General features: G+C 35.5%; 1 pseudogene; it reads right to left on the reverse strand.

Annotated features, from left to right (window-relative positions):
- The window catches only part of LOC109113147, a 169151-nt pseudogene that overhangs the window by 74150 nt on the left and 79366 nt on the right, over positions 1-15635 (reverse strand).

Raw genomic sequence — 15635 nt, forward strand, 5'->3', positions numbered from 1 at the left:
TATAATATGTGTGAGATGTATGTATATTTATAGACTTAAAAGTAAACTTGCTATTTTAAACTTGCTATTCATCAGAATCCTGGAAAAAAAATAATGCATCATGCTTTCCAAAAATATTAAGCAGCACAGCTTTTTTTTAAAGATTGATAATAAGAAATGTTTCTTTAGGATCAAAACAGCATATTAGAATGGTTTCTGAATAATCATGTTAACTTTTTTCTTGTGGCTTTAATAATAAAAAAAAGTTAAAGCGCACAGAGTTTGTTTTTCTGTACAAAGTCAATGTTAAAGAGTTTTAGCTTTACACTTTACACTACATTTGTGTGTTTATTACATGGTATATGTAAAAATAATAATGTATTAAATAAAGTTTATATATAATATGCATATACAGCATAGCCTAGGCTTTTTTTCATAGTTCTAAACCTCAAAAAGACAAATTTGATGAGAATGTATAAATGTCCCTTTATAATTTATTTTTGAAAGTGTTCATTTGTGTCAAATTTAGCAGAACAGAACCATGTGGAGTAGTGCAGAAGAATTTTAGAAAAAACATCAGTTAAGGAGAAAAAACACAAAGTACAATTCATCAAAGACTAATTTACCTTCGTTTTAAACAAAGATCCATCTAAACTTAAGTAACTCCAAGAATGCACTGCTTTCATTTAAGACATGCACTGCTTTCCATTTCAACAGACTCAGGAACAGAAAACAGCACCGGTTATGGGAGAAAACACTTGCTCACTGTTAGTAGGGCGTCACAGTACAACAGGATCACAGACTCATTCCTACACAGAGAACATAATTATGCACTTAGATTCGAAAGAAACATCTTGTTGGGCTTAATTTGCAATGCAAAGGCAGCGCACCGTTTGAGATGGAGCAGAATTCTTTCAGAGGCCCGACTGCACGCTCCTACGGACCTACTTACTTTCAATAACAACACGTACATGTGCTGCCTGTGATAGTGATGATGTCTGAGGGGGATCTGCTTGGAAAAAAGGCAAAGAAACCAAAGGAAAGCACAAGGATGGATGTGTGACAGGCGAGAGAGAGATTATGTGTTACATGAGAGAGAACGAGGAGGTTTAAATTAAGAGAAAAGGAAGGATAAATGGATTACCATAAAAGAAATAAGTGGAGAGAGGGAGAGAAAAGGCAAATGAAGAGACAAATGGATAAAGACGATGCAAATTTGAAGAGGTACAAATGGCGGGGGCGTTAGAGGCCTGTCGTACAGCTTGTCTGCCGCAAGACCGTCTCCTTCAACAAATATCAGCAAACACCAAGTGAAATGTCACTTGGAAAGAGAACAGATGAAAATAAAACACACAGAACATCATATTCTTTCTCTTTCCATCAGCAGTAATGGGTTTTCTCTAGCACTTAACCAACGCCCCACAAAGTTACATTACCATTCATTAAGAAGAGTATGTGTGTTCATGCGGATGTATGAATTGCCATACGGTGTACAATAAACACTGGCCACTTATTACCTCTGCTTTTCTTCAAAAAAACAAAACAAAAGAACATTCTTAGTGCACATGTGGGCAGCATGTGGTTGTGGATTCAGAGAACTGTAACCTTGAAAAGATCTACGAACAATCATTTCCTTCCATTAGCTTTTGTATTGCTCTTTACAGGGGCAAGCCATTTAAAGTTTTCAGCTCAGACGTCAAAGACATTGAAAAAAGGAACAAGCTAAAGTATACATCTTAAGGGTCTGTCATTATTTTATTTCCTGCCGAGGCGCAATCGAAACACAGCTAAAAGGACATAAAATGGAACCAAACAATATACTTGTGACATGCATTATTTGAGTGTGTTTTGTTTATCACACACTCCTGGAGCAGCCCTGGGATTAACTGCGGCGCTCAAGGGTGAAACAGTTCACGAGTGCTTTAACATTTCTTTTTTCTTGTCCTTATACAGGCTCACTAAGCCTGGTTTTTGACTTGAGACATACAGTATAGTTTGGTCGTCACTGCAGCTATACTACAAAAGTTTGGGGTCAGTAAAATTGTTTAAAGATTTTGAATGCTTTAATTCAGCAAAGACATATAACATTGATATAACATTTATGATGTTACAAAAGGTTTCCATTTTAAATAAATGCTCTTCTTTTGAACTTCATATTCATCAAATAATTCTGGAATTTTTTTTATTATTATTATTTTTTACTGTTTCCACAAAAACTATTAGGCAGCACAACTGTTATAAACAATGATAAGATGATAATAAAAAAATGTTTCTTAAGCACCAAATCAGCATTTTAGAATGATTTATGAAGGATCATGTGACACATGTTTATGGATTTTTTGTTGTTTAATTCAGCAAAGACATATAAACAACAGAATATATCAAATAAAGAGTTCATTTAAATAGTATAATATAACAATATAATATAATATTTCACAACATTAATGTTAACTTTTTTTTTTTAAATAAGATAAATTGAGCCTTAGTGAGCATAAGATGGTTTTTCAAAATTGTAAAAAAAAAAAAAAAAAATCTTATTGACCATATATATAATGCAATTATAGACCATAAAAAAGTGAAGTTTCAGACAAATCACAGTTTATTTTTTATGTCCCATTTGCAGGCAAGTTTAATAGTAATACAAAAATAGCTAATTTTTAACTAATTTTAACTCCTAATTCATTATTTCCCCACTTCAAAACATTTAAAGGGATAGTTCACCCAAAAATAAACATTCTGTTCCTTCAAACCAGTAAACCAGTACTTTCTTCTGTGGAACATAAAATACTATAATTTGAAAAACATCTATTTTTTGTCAATATAATGAATGTCATTGAGGTTCCATGTTGTTGGACCCCTACTGTTCTTCAAAATATATTATTTTGTGTTCCATAAAAAAAGAAAGTCATACATGTTTGGAACAACATGATGATGAGTAAATGACAGAATTTTAATTTTTTTAGGCCAGATAAAATGCCACTTTGCATACTGCACACTTGATCTTCCTGCAAACAGTGACTTTGTATCTGTGATGAAACTATGACAGAGCCACAGTGCTGCTTTATATTTTTCACACTGCTATATAATTACAAGAACATTTCCTTGTGTTTTTTGTCATCCAAGCTGTTCAGCCCTTAGCTAAGCAGAGAGCTGATGACTAAGTGACAGCTCTCAGAAAAGAACTGTGAAGACTCTGAAACAAACACAGACGGTTTCAAGCTCACAAGAGCAAAAAGTTTAATGACTTGAGTTCACAGAATTAGCTTGCAGGTCTAGTTCATTAAAACAAAATGTCTTCAAACTGTCAATCTTGTGTCAGCAGCAGCCAAGTGTTCACTGAAACTTTGTCTAAATATTCAAACACCAACTTCCGACTAATCATTTTCTTTCCGTATTTGTCTCCTTTAAGCCATATTTTGTAAAACATTGTATGTACATATTAAAAATGGATTTACCATTTGTATTTTCAATCTATTCCTCTTATTAAACCTGTTAGAATGTAAATTAAGAAAGCCAGAAGCTGTGAAACATTTGTATGTAATGTCTTTGTGTCGACATCCAACACAAATTGACTTGTGCACTTCTAGGTTTTCCTTCAAATTCAGTGCGGGGCTCTATGCTTACATATTTCACAAGTCTCAAAAATTTAGGGGAACAGTCAAAGTTCAGTTTTTTAATGAGTGTAACATTAGTGTTAGAAGCAGACCAGAAGTTGCCCTCCCTGAAGTTGAACTGGGGAAGACTGAAAATTGAAAGAAGCAGTGTGAAATGAGTCACTTTTTTCATGATTTCGTGGATGATTCCGAAGTTTTGAACAAATATAAAAAGTTTCAGTCGGTGGAGAGAATTTTTTTCTTAATTCACTCTGACACAGCACTTTCCACCAATACAATACACTAGGTTGTCCATTTATTGTTTTTATAATGGATTATTATTAAAAGCTTGATTTTTGTAAAAATAATTAAGAATTTAATGTTTTTTTTTATGGTAATGTAATCGCTAGAATAATTTAAATCACAGTTTTCCTTTTTACATTTTTTTTTTTTAACTGTTCCAAACTTCATGTACAATTGCTAGACCATAAAATAGCTCATTTAATATTTAGTTTAACCCTCTGAGGTTGACAATCAACCTTTTCGGAAGGTTAAGCACTTCTTTGCGCAGACTATTTGTGAAAAGTGCCACACGATTCTTATTGCATTACAATCAACATTACAATTATAGCTCTTTATAGCCCTTTGCTTCACATCATAAACCTGCGAGAAAACTTCAAGCCTTGATGTTTGCTCATAATGCTTGATAGGTTTTATGAAGTGTCAGCCATCTAGCACATAAACGCTGACCTATGATGAGGATGCTAGTGCTCATCGTAATAATGTGTTGTTTTTGTGAGTCCGGTGATCAAGAAAAACACGGTGTGAAAAGAGAAGACAGAGACAGTGTTCCTTCCTCGTTAACTACCAACTCTTAAAGTGAACTGAGAGGAGCATGCATCATTATAACAGAGAGAGAGAATGAGAGTTACGAGAGGAATGAGAGGGAGAGATTCTGAGGTGCAACAGAGGGTGAAAATGAAAGATGGAATTATGATAATGGAACGGAGGGAGAGAGTAACAGGAAAAATGAGAAAAGAGGCGTGCGGAAAGAAGATGCAAAAATTTGCAGGGAAGCGGTAAAGTGCTGTCATGTGTAATGCAGATAAACCTGAAATATTACAAGAAAAGAGGAATAGAACGACACCACAGGAGCTGTGTAAAAGAGACAGAGGTGGAATGTGCAGAGAAATGGGCAAAACAAAGAGAGAGAAAAGGCTGATACCGTTTTATCAGTCCGTTTCAAGGTGAGAACTTTTATTGTATCGCTAATGAGTTCTGTTCTTGACTCGTGTAACTGTTTTGGAAACTTGCTAAAATGCCAGATAAAGAAGAATGGCTGTGAAATGGAGGGTGACAGAGAGAAAAGTGTATGTGCAGGCTTACCTGGTAAAGCAGGCTGCACTTGTCTTTAAAGCAGAGTGCAAGGCTGGAGTAGATCTGAAGAGAGTAGTAATATGCGGCTAACTGCAGAGACAGTGCTGATGGAGGCTTCTTCTCAAAACATGTGCTAGCATCCAACACCTGAAATAGAAAAAGACAAAAAGGTGCATTCACACTCTACGTTCACACTGCACACTAATCTAATTTGGTTTCCAAAACTGATCTTTAGGAACACTAGTGCATTTACAGTACTGTGTTCAAACCACTGACTCATTCACTACATGGTGAATTTTATATAGTTTTTTATATGTGTGTGGGGGGGGAGGGGCACTTTGATGCGATATTGTGCACTTGTGCAATATTGTGTGTTATTATTTTTATTGTTAACAAAAACAAAAGTATTTTCGTTAACCAAAATATAAACTAATATAACAAGGAAAAAAAAGGAGACTAAATTTCAAAACATTTCAATGACCCAAAAACAAATTATTTATAAATTAAAAATGACATCAGATTAATAAAAAAACATTTTAAAAAAACATTTATTTAATAATAAAACAACAACAACAACAAAAAACGCTGGCAGCCCTTAAATGCTAAAATGAACTAAAATCAAAACTTAATAAACACAAACTAGAAAACTCAAACAATAATAGAACAAAGATTGAATTACAAATATAAAAATTTAAAATTTGAATAAAATATTCAAAACTATCATAATCCTGGCATGAAGTCACAAACACAATGCATCATAAATCGCAAACTACATCTGGATTGGATCGGATTGCAAACATCAGATTTCATTTGTTATTATTGAATCTACAACCCTAAAAAAAAAAAGAAAAGAAATAGGGGTATCGGAATTGACAAAAATCATGATATTCAAATGATGAAAAACAGTTATTGTGTTAATTAGGAGCAGTATTGGCTATATTTAAAAACCAATAGTAGACATGCACAATATGTTTTGCATGATGAAATATGAGGAGAAACATTTTTTAATTTTTCATGATTTCATGATAATCATGTAGTTCAAAATCTAATATCATGACGGCCCTATACTGAAGTAACAAAGTAAAACTGAAATAAAACTATAAAAGAAATCTAAAAAAAAAGAGGGAGAGGAAAAACATTTAAATCATTTAAAAAATCTAAACCTTTAACTAAAATAAAAAAGAAAATAGAAAATAAAAAATAATATTAATAAAACTATAATAGTTACTCAGTGATACCAAAATAACATTGGTTCAGACTACAAAAATCTAACAAATTTTTTTTTTTGCTCTATTTAAAAAAAAAAAAAAAAAAATAAGTAAAAGTGACAAAAAAAAAGGGCTAATGGGATGTTTGACACTTGCAGTAATGTCCATAATAATCAGGATGAGTACTTTGATTGACTGGATGTCTCAGAAACTCGACCCATGAGGACCATCGAGGCTAAAGCAGTAGAGGAGGACAATGGCCACACTAACTGCGCATCAATTTCAACCCAGCTTCACCTGATAATGAACTGAGAGGCATCACCGGGGACATGCTATCAATTTTAAACCCATCAAGATTTTTTTCAGATGATTTTATTAGAGCATTAAACGATCTAGATCAGGAAAATGCAATAATACTTTGAAATAGAGGCCCTGGACATAACAGGACAGAGGCTAACTGGTATTAGACTCCATATTAGATTTTTAGCGACTTTTAAATGGTTTTATCTTTCAATTCCACACGCTTCTGGCTGCAGTGAGAGAAACGGTTATGAAAAAACATAATCTGAGGCACCAGAGCTCAAGCATGCCCTGCTGCACACACACACAGTCACAGAGAGAGAGAATCTGCAAATAGAGCAGTCAGACTCACCTGAGGTAGAGCCAGTAAATAGGCCAGGGCGAGTGTCATATCTTTGGGAAAAGCATCACTGGCCAGCTGAAGGAGCACTGTGGAAATGACAGAGGAGATGGAGAGAGAAAAGAAGGATGAATATTTCAGAGTTATTACTGCAGAGAAGCACGTCCTTGCTGTACTGTTACATGACGTGACAGAAGAAAAAGAGAGGGAGGAAAATGAGCCGCTATGGCTCTCAATGGAAGCCTATAAACCTGAAATGTGACTGTGACAGCAATAAAGAGAGTATGACGCAGATTCAGACCTAGGATATATTCTTATCTTCAACCAAAATACCATTTTAATAAAACAATAAGTTCACAAGCAAAATCTCCTTCACATGTTTTGTCCTAACCAGACACAACAAAAAGCCACAGAATATTTTGCTGTTTGTTTGGTGATCATTTCTGAGGCGCTGCAATAAACAGCCCCGCCCAACGTGGAATCTCATTGGTCCAAAATCCTGACACTCGCAGGATATTAACATCAAATACATGCTGATTGGTTGTCTAGTTGAAAAGAACAAACAATGGATCTATGTAACATATTACATGATTATTTTCTATGACCCCCCTTGAATGTATGCGATTATGACTTTTTTAAACTTAACCTCATTTAACAGTGAACAAAACTTTAGAGGTATTGTGGCTAAATTTGATCAATTAGGTTTCGACCACAAACACCCTGGGGGACGACTGTAAACACTCCTTAAACCTGCAGCAACACACACGAGAACAATCGGTGCAAAGCTAGTGAAGAAATGTTAGCGTTCGAAAACAAAGGCAGACTGCTGTGCAGACATGTACAGCGCCAGACTCTCAAACACGATTAGCAGGTGATGTGAGCGTAATTTTTCAGGCAGCCCATCAGTTCCCATTTCTCACAGAACTGCAAAACAGTGTTAAGTTTTATTCTGCTATTCTGAGCCTGTGATTGTATCAAAGGCATTTTGTGCATCAAGTGATCCTTGGCAAGACAATGTTATCAAAAATGGCTGGAGCTGAGGGAGTCTTGTGCGTGCGGAAATAACAAAGGCTGTAGTGTTCCTAACAGTAACAATTTTAGTGTTCTCAGCTATTTGACGGCTTCTTTTAAAGGGAGCATATAACCAATGACACTCTATCTACAATCTCAATTAGGAGTGTCAATGGTCCATTTGAGAGATAGATGGCGGTAAGGCACTTACAAGTCTGGTGTTATCAGATACTAATATCTGCAATATGAAGAAACTTATGAACATCATATGAGACAATGTCATATGATGTTTGCAATTACGGCGTGCCGGAAAAAAAAATCTATAGATATACAATACTTAAAGTGCCCCTATTATGGATAATGAAAGGTTCACATTTTGGGAGTCCCCATCAACAGGTTGACATGCATGCAAGGTCAAAAAACACTTTAATTGTCTTAAAATATGCATTTATTTTTTCCTTTTTTGCTCAGTGACTCCCAAACGATTCGTTTAACGATTAATTTTTCTCTGCGATGCGCATGCATACTCTGTGTACAACGGTTCAAGACAGGGTGTGTCTTAAAACTCCCAACACTTTTGTACTCCAACTTCAAAATCGTCCTACTGTACATCGTTGTTTACAATTTTTTTTTTTTTTTGAAAGAGTGTTTGACCATTCTTGCACTTTCACTTTGTAAACACTGGGTCGGTGCTTCTGCAGCGATTTCGGATGATTTTGAAGTTGGGGGACAAAATGAGTTGGGAGTTTTTTGACATATCCTAACTGTACCCTAACTGATTTACCTTTACTGATTTACAGTGCAGCGTACAGAGTCTTCTCCACAGGAATCTGCCACGGTGTTTGAGGTCGGAGAGGTTCAAGTTTTCCCGGGTCTGCGCACACAACAACTGGGCAGGCATAAATATGCTAATGTTTCAGATTGACGTCACCTTGAAACAGCTAAAGATTTGTTGTAAAAATGACTAGTTTTCATGACTCGAAGTCGACTCTTTCTTTTGAAAGACAATAACTTTATACAAGTTGCACTTTTAGATTTAAAACTTTGCAGGATGTTTTCATTCACTTATAGGTGTGTTACACACTGCATGAAAGGCAATTTTCAAAAATCCATAATATGGGGACTTTAAAGCATATCACAATATTAGTTTAAACATTTAACCTAGATAAATGTGCGCATATCCAATTGTTTGTGCAGAGAGTGGAAGCTGAAGCGCGCTTCATGACATCGGTGGAAACAAATTAAATACGCCATAATTTTTGCTCATAAAGGAAAGAATAATACATTGTGTATTTTTATTTGTGTGCACTCACAATATCAAGAAAACATTGTGTTTTTGTAAAAATAAAGAAAACAAATAGGATGCACTTGCCGTTTTGGTCTTGAACAGGAGCACTTCACAAAAATGCACAGAAACTCAGCAAATGTTTTCCTTACAGACATGATGAATAGAAAGCTTATAATGATCTATAGACATGATCTATAGAAAGCATTAAATGACTACAAAACAATCCAAAACAAAAACTCTTATTATGTAATCCCTAAAGATGCATTTCTTTCTAAAGTCAGGATCATCAACTCTGCGACACTGACTCATAAATTTTCAAATATCTCCTTACTATTTTCCCCCAACATAGTCATGGTAATTTTTGCGGCAAGCTTTAGCCTACTTAGCGCGCTCACGTCACATTGCTGTGCGCCATGGTCACGAAAACTCATCATTTGCATGTGTTTTTAAGCATTGTGATTTAAAAATAAGTGATTTAAGCCATTGAAATGCAAACAACAGCACTATAACCGCAAGCTGTCTGTTTTTGAGTGTAATTTCTGCAATTGGGTCGGATCGATGTCGGGTCATATTCACACCTTCAATGAACCGTGCCAGAGTTCATTTGGAAGCGGACGTTTGTTTGGTCCGCATTGTTGTAGTCACACCTGCCCAAAAGATCTGCACCAAGAGCGGTAACAACTTGAGTTCGATTTAATCGAACCAAACAAGACGTGTGAATACACCCTTAGGCTGCATTTACACTTGGCATTAACATGCGATCACTGTGATCCGATCAAGCAGATCGGATCATCAGTCAATCAGAACACGCCGTGTTTACACTTGGCAACATCAACTGACTTTTCTATCTAGATAACCAATCGGATCTGTCTTTCCCGCGCAATATTTAAATAAGTCTGCAGAGAATGGCCTGGTGCAAAGTCAACCTGAAATGGTGGGTTTTCTTTTGAAAAGCATTTTCAGTCGTGGGACATTTTACAAATCAAAGATAAGTTTAGGAGACTCATTAGCGCTGCACACGAGTGTTCACCGTCTTTTTTTCTGACAGTTCACGAGAGAGGGGCACATTTTGCTTGATGTCGATATGCGAATGTAGACATGATGGCTGGATTGCGTTTATATTACACTGAGATCCGACAATGCGTCCTCGACTACCTCTGGACCAGGAAACGCTGATCAGGTAACATTCCGATCAGAAGCAAGTTTACACTTGTCTTTTCAATGTGTATGTGGACAGCATCCGGATACAAGTCGCATGTTAATGCCAAGTGTAAACGCAGCCTTAGATTCAGCTTTGCTGGGGCTGTGCCACCGCACAACTCAAGCAAGGAAGATAATTCCCTAAACAGCTGCAATTGCAGGTTTTCAAACTCAGACGGTGACAAAGAGGCAAAACTTATGGACTGCAGCTTTAAAAACTTGTGCTCTGTTCTTCTAGAGCAGGGGTGTCAAACTCAGTTCCTGGAGGGCCGCAGCCCTGCAGAGTTTAGTTCCAACCCTGCTCCAACATGCATACCATTTAGCTTTCAAATAAGCCTGAAGGACTTGATTAGCTGGATCAGGTGTGTTTAATTAGGGTTGCATCTAAACTCTGCAGGGCTCCGGCCCTTCAGGAACTGGGTTTGATACCCCTGTTCTAGAGTGTGTATGTGTGTGAGTGTAAAAGTATGCAAGAGACACCAAAAAAAGACTCAAGCACTGACATTTTTAATTTGCACTGTATGCATTCAGGAAAAAAAGAAAAAAAAAAAAAACTTCCAATCTACACGTGACTGATGGTGACAGGATGGAATAAGTAAATGGATATATATTTTTAAATAACAAATAATTAAATATAAATTTTATATTATTTTATATTATTATATATTTTCTATATAAATATTAGAGATGTCATTTAAAGGGATAGTTCACTCAAAAAAGAAAATTAATTAATTAGTTACCCTCATTTCGTTTTAAATCCGTACGACCTTCATTCATCTTCAGAACACAAATTAAGATATTTTTGATGAAATTCGAGAGCTTCCTGACCCTCCATAAACAGCAATAGAACTACCACTTTCAAAGCCAAGAAAGGTAGTAAGGACATTGTTAAAATAGTCCATGTGGCATCAGTGGTTCACCCTCTTTAACTATAACTTAATATTTTTAATCTGAATGTACAAAGCAACCTAGATATCCACAAAATTTAAAAACAACACTGAAATAAGAGCATGTGGTTTATAAAGTTGTGACATTCTATAATGCTTAATGTAAAAACACTTAACGTGGCTAATGTTTAAGACTGCGATACTGGAGGACCAAATTCAGTTAACATCTTATTAATAAAGCATATAATGTACAGACAAGCAGAAAATACAAACTATACAACAGTGAATATGAATTATGTGCTTTATTCAAAGTGTCTAATGTGAGTTTGAATGTCTTACTGCATGGCATTTATACCCATACTGAAAGCAACAACAGATAGCTTTCCTCAGATCTTGAAAATAAATAAAAGCAACAAAGATCAGTCAGTATCAGTATCAGTCACTCAGTATGTATATTTACTAATGTTAAAAATGTTTAATATTTATGAATTAGACTATAAAATTATCCATTTCGTTGTGAGCGCAGAGTGCTTCTAGAGCGATCCTGCCCACGCATGCTTCTGATAGGCTGTGATATTTGACTGATTCTGTAGCGTCGCGCCTGGTGTGTACACCCAAATTGCTACACAATCAAAATTCTACAATTATTGATAATTTTATTCAGCATAAATCATAAATAGTTTGATTTATTAATATTATTAACATAAAAATATTTTAGGATGTAAAATATATATTTTATTGAAATATTTAATCCATACTTCAAGCATAAATCAACACGTTATTTATTAAATAATGTTATTTATTTTTTATTTATTTATAAAATTTAGTAAATTGCGTTTACTAACAAACAATGTGTTTTTCATTTAGTGCCCTAAATGGGATGAAAAATAATACTGTTGCATAGTCAGAAGCATGATGTCCAGATGAGGGGGTGGGGGGGTTAAAAATCTGACCATATCAGCAGCGGGAAGCATCCTTAATTCATAACCTTTAAGCATTTCACACATAAGCACAGAGATTAGAGAGGACATGAGTGCAATATCTAAACAAGAGCACAGAACCATGACTGTTCTTATAGGAAGAAGTGTTATTCAGCATACGTCTTAACATGCAGGTCATTAATTTAGCATTATCAGCTCGACGCAAGCACTTTCCTTTCATCTCACGTTCTCCCACACTAAGGTGACTTTATGCCTGCCGTGCGCAACTGAATGACAGTGACACTGAAGGAATTCAAAGATAGCAGAAAAAAGGAAGAGGTAAAGGGAGAATCACTATTTGCATTCTTCCACCAAAGTTCCTGCACCCCTCCTATCACTCCACATTGATTTTCTCATTCGCCTCATCCATCTTGACGCAAAAGGCCTTGATATTTTGACTAGCCGCTATCTCTCTTGTATCGGGAGGGTCTGCATTATTTACTGCTGTCTGCTTGTGGTGAGTACACATTAATTAATCAATATGACGCTATTCTTCCGGACATGTGGCCAGCGAGTGGTGATACATCAGGAAGAGATGAGGCCAGGCGGAGGGAATGGCTGCTACCTGAGAATCTGCCCTGGGGGCCAAAGATTACAGTATTCCTAGCAAGGACACTGCAGCTAACAAGAGGGTGTTGAGAGACAACTGATGGCGGACAGGTGAGGTCACCAGTCACCGTCATGAGAGCTGATTTTAAGTGCAAATGTTTGTATACTGCATACCTTCGGTTGCAGGAAAGAGATTCTGTCCCTGACTGTTGGTTTTAGCCAGTTTGCCTGTCCGCAGTAAAACTTCAGCGAAGTCTTCTTGAGGGGTGTAGTCATACGAGGAATACACATCCTCAGACTGAAAAATGAATAGAGGACAACAATGGATATTACACTTTGGTTTTTGCTTATTTATTCAGATTTTTTTTCATAAAGCTTTGAAATTCCCCCTAAAATATCTATTACATGACAGAAGCCAATACCTGTCAACTGAATTTTAAATTTAATGAAGGTCAATGTTATATTTATACCTTATCATCTAGTAAGCTGTATGATTGGCCTAGAAGCAGCTGTTACAATCATACAGAAGAATTTTGTTTTGTATTATTTTGACCAAATACAATCTACAATCAAATGCTTGGGTTTAAATTTTTCTGAGAATCAAAAATGAAAGTGAAAGTGACGTGACATACAGCCAAGTATGGTGACCTATACTCACAATTCGTGCTCTGCATTTAACCCATCCAAAGTGCACACACACAGCAGTGCACACACACAGCAGTGAACACACACAGCAGAGAACACACACAGCAGTGAACACACACACACTGTGAACACACACCCGGAGCAATTGGCAGCCATTTATGCTGCGGTGCCCAGGGAGCAGTTGGGGGTTCGGTGCCTTGCTCAAGGGCACCTCAGTTGTGGTATTGCTGGCCCGAGACTCGAACCCACAAACTTAGGGTTAGGAGTCAAACTCTCTAACCACTAGGCCATGACTTAAAAAAGGGAAAAAAAATAATACAAAATATAAAAATATATAATATATTATATATAAATATATAAAAAAATAAATACAAAATGTATTTATTTATTTATTGTTTGTTTGTATATATATATATATAATATTTATTGTTTGTTTGTAATTATATATATATAATATGTATATATATAATGTAAAAAGGTACTCAAGAAACATTTGTATTATAACCATTGTGGAAACTGTGATTTTACATATACATTTGCATGTTAAATACATAGTATACATATTTTTCAGAATTCTTTGATTAATAAAAGGTCAAATAAATAAAAAAATAAAAAAAATAAATTAAAAAAACATATTTCTTATTTAAATATTTACTTTTTATAAAATGTAAAGCAAATTTTCAGCATGGCTGAATAAGTATTAATTTCTTACAAAAAAAAAAAAAAAAAATATTACTGACCCCAAACATTTGAATGTTAAAGAATGTAATTTTTGAGGGAGAGAAATTTTGTTAAAGGGTTCATCGGATGCCCATTTTCCACAAGTTGATATGATTATTTAGGGTCTTAATGAAAATTCTGTAACATAGTTTGGTTTAAATTTCTCAATGGTAGTGTAAAACAACACATTTTTTTACCCTGTCAAAAACAGCTCTTTTCAGATCAAGCCGTTTTTTAGCATTTTCATTTAAATAGCTATGCTGACCCCGCCCCTCTCTTCCAAGCCACTCTCAGAGAGTTTACTTTACTGTTTACTTTGGCCGCATTCATCGTGAAACTTGCTAATAAGCACATTATTAGGAAAGGTGATTTGCAAAGATTTATAAAAAAAAACCTTAGTAAATTCGCTCAAAAGAGAAATGTACTGTATATAAATAATTACAGTTAATTATGATTAATTACAATTATGTATATGAGCTGCCAGTAGAAACTAACTAATCTTCTCGTCCAGTGAACATTTAGTGTAATTTCATATAAACTCTAAGAAAGGATATTTTCGTGACCACAGAAAACAACCTTCTTACAGTAGCCTAATAATGCATTAGAGCATGCAGCAAGGATCAAAATCGTAAAGGGACAATTAATTTGTAAGGCAGAATCAGAAACTCATGTAATTTGTGCACAAGAGTTTTATTAACTAAACACTAACAGAAACTGTCCAAAAAAACAAACATACATACATACACTCACGCATGCATACAAAAGGGCAGCAAAAGTGGATAAATGAAGCCATTAGAGAAACCAGAGAATGCAGTTATGGAAAGAGTCAGTTAACCACCTGAGTAAAACCATCAGCGCAGTTTATAACGGTGTCTATAGCTTATACTAAACCTCTGTTTCGTTTAGTTAAATGTACGATACTTGCACCAGCCGTATGATAACTATGTGTGAAGAACATTTCAGTGTTATTCTTAATGAATCTTAAGTATGAAATCTTAAGATTCATTGCACAGAAAAGTGTGACCTGTATATTACTCCAAACGTCTCCATTTGTGCTGCACTGAAGAAAGTCCACATTAAGGTAATTAAATGATGACAAATTATCTTTAATCTACTCTAGAATAATGAACACTCAGATCTAAACATCCTTCTTACATTATTATAGCAGAGATTTTGTCAAAACATGGGAATGATAGAGAAACAAATAAAGCTGTATGAGAGAAAAACACAAACAGATGAGAGCCAGAAGGAAGAAGATAAAGTGAAATTTACCGTATTGACGTATGGATCTGTGAACAGCTCCTTGTATAAAGTACTGCACCCCTGCCTCTCCAGATCGGCGTTCTGATTGGCCGCACATGTACGGTTTCTTTCCATGCCTTGTCCCTGAGAGGAGATAAACGTTCATTAAAAATTCATAGAATATTCATAAAACATTCACAGACACGCATGCAGCAGCCATTAATGTTTCAGCCGCGCTCGTAAACGTTCGTAAGGCGCCAGAGCCTTCTGCCAAGGACAGGGGGAGTTTTTGATTCTGGCCTTGAGAGGCAGTCAC

Source organism: Cyprinus carpio, chromosome B20, assembly GCF_018340385.1.
Source record: "Cyprinus carpio isolate SPL01 chromosome B20, ASM1834038v1, whole genome shotgun sequence".
Classification (NCBI taxonomy): Eukaryota; Metazoa; Chordata; class Actinopteri; order Cypriniformes; family Cyprinidae; genus Cyprinus; species Cyprinus carpio.